Genomic DNA, 2,529 nt, shown 5'->3' with positions numbered 1-2,529 from the left:
GTGTGCTTCCATGTGCCTGCCGTGTGCCTTCCATGAGTTTTTTTTTGTTTTGTTTTTTGCCTGCCGTGTGCTTCCCTTTTTTTTTTTTTTGTGCCTGCTGTGTGCTTTCATGTGACTGCCGGGTTCTAACATGTGCCTGCCGTGTGCTTCTGTGTGCCTGCCGTGTGCTGCTTTTTTTTCTGTGCCTGCCGTGTGCTTCCGTGTGCCTGCCATGTCCTTTTTTTTTTTTTCTTTTTTGTGCCTGCCGTGTGCTTTCATGTTTTTTGGGGGTTTTTTTGTGCCTTCCGTGTACTGTTTTTTTTTTTTTGGTGCCTGCCGTGTGCTTCCATGTGCCTTCCGTGTGCCTGTCATGTGCTTTTTTTTTGTGCCTGCCGTGTGCTTCCGTGTGTCTGCCGTGTGCTGCTTTTTTTTGTGCCTGCCGTGTGCTTCCGTGTGCCTGCCGTGTGCTTCCGTGTGCTGCTTTTTTTTGTGCCTGCCGTATGCTTCCATGTGCCTGCCTTTTTTTTTTTGTTCCTGCCGTGTGCTTCCATGTTCCTGCCGTGTGCTTCCATGTGCTGCAATGTGCATGTGACTGCAAACTGCTTTGAATCAGCATACATTCCGCACAATTCATTCATACAATCATCATGCAATCTTCGGAAAATTTGCATGGAATAGACATCGCATCTGCATGCAATCTACACACAAACACTGCCTTCTACCGACACGATTTACCTGCATTCTACATACAATATGCATGCTATCTGCCTACAGACTGCGGATAATGCTAGCTATCAACAATCTGTCCACAATCGCCCAGTAATCAATCTAAAATTCACCTAAATTATGCCTGCCATGGACCTTTAAAAGATTGTTATTAGAAAATGCTGCTGCTTCCATAACTGTTATGGAAGTGCCACTAACTTGGTGTTTGTTTTGTTTTTTTTTTAGTTTTTTTGTAGTCCAATTCAAGCACAAACATGTACCAGGAAGATCTTGAATTTGAGGAGCTTGATTATTCATCCGATTCTTTTGGAGAGGTAAGTTTTTGCTGAAAATGGAAAGGTTGAGGCAAACCAATGGCAATAAACAATAATTTTTTTTTTTTTTTAACAGGACTTCCAATCTGATAGCGAGGAAAATGATGAGGATTTCCCCGAAACTCGGCATTATTCGGCGGTATGTGTTGAAATTTGTATAAATTTTTTTTTTTTATTATTGTTTGAAACCGCAACTATGCATCAGTCCAGTACAATTTATTATTTCAATACATTATTTTGTGTGTGTGTGCGTATATGTATATATATATCACACACACAAACACTCGCACACGTACGTGGTGTGCATGTACATGCACATACTGTTGTATGTGTATATACATATAGAGGCAAATGGTCATGTGCGTGTGTATGTATATACACACATACATGCGCGTGTGTATGTATATACACACATACGTGCGCGTGTGTATGCATATACACACATACGTGCGCGTGTGTATGCATATACACACATACGTGCGCGTGTGTATGCATATACACACATACGTGCGCGTGTGTATGCATATACACACATATGTGTGCGTGTGTATGCATATACACACATACGTGCGTGTGTGTATGCATATACACACATACGTGCGCGTGTGTATGTATTTACACACATACGTGCGCGTGTGTATGTATTTACACACATACGTGCGCGTGTGTATGTATATACACACATACGTGCGCGTGTGTATGTATATACACAGATACGTGCACGTGTGTATGCATATACAGTCACACGTAGGAACGAGTGTATGTGTATATACAGTCACACTTACTTACGTGTGTACACATATATATATATATATATATATATAATACACACACGTGTACGTGTCTAGGCATACACTGGTACGCACGTGTGTACGTGTTAATGCATACACACCCGTACGTCAGTACATACATACAAACACGTACGTACATCTGTGTATATACATACAAACTCGTACGTACGTCTGTGTATGTATGCACATATACATGCAGGAATCTGTGCCCTGCCTAATAAGGATGATCATGCCGCTTTCAGCAACACCATACAATTAAAAATGTACCCCTTCCTTTTTTTCTAAAAAATTAAAAACAGTATTCTTCATATTAATCCCTTCTTAGGGTCAACAACAACTGGCAGACTCGCTATATGCTCAGGCGGACATAAGCAGCCTCCAGTGTTTTCAGAACGATCCGCAGGGTGCACCAGAAGCGGGTGCTTCAGGGTCCACTGAAGATCCCCATGGCAGGCTTGCCAACAAAGAGTGGTGTCACTGCGGGCAGTGCATTTGCATGCCCACAGTGGCAGAGTGTGTCTGTTGTCGAGAACACGAAGTAGTCCTACAGATGTTACCAGAAGCTTGCATATGTGTTACACAACATCCGTTATTTGCACAGTATGCGCTTGTGCGCGAAAACATAGAACACGCGATAAGACTATCTGCACTGGTCACCCGGAGACAGTACGACACCACAAACAATAGGTATTTATTACAATTTTATTGTACAACACACA

General features: G+C 42.3%; 1 long non-coding RNA gene across 1 annotated transcript; it reads left to right on the top strand.

The window, feature by feature from the left end:
• The first annotated feature begins 955 nt into the window (after positions 1 to 955).
• LOC136610913 (uncharacterized) lies at positions 956 to 2,219 on the top strand. Its single transcript, XR_010790198.1, has 3 exons — positions 956 to 1,019; positions 1,096 to 1,158; positions 2,136 to 2,219. It is a non-coding gene; the product is annotated as an uncharacterized lncRNA (long non-coding RNA).
• Positions 2,220 to 2,529: the final 310 nt, after the last annotated feature.

The sequence above is a fragment of the Eleutherodactylus coqui genome, chromosome 2, assembly GCF_035609145.1.
Source record: "Eleutherodactylus coqui strain aEleCoq1 chromosome 2, aEleCoq1.hap1, whole genome shotgun sequence".
NCBI classification, from domain to species: domain Eukaryota; kingdom Metazoa; phylum Chordata; class Amphibia; order Anura; family Eleutherodactylidae; genus Eleutherodactylus; species Eleutherodactylus coqui.
This window is presented reverse-complemented; position numbering and strand designations above follow the sequence as displayed.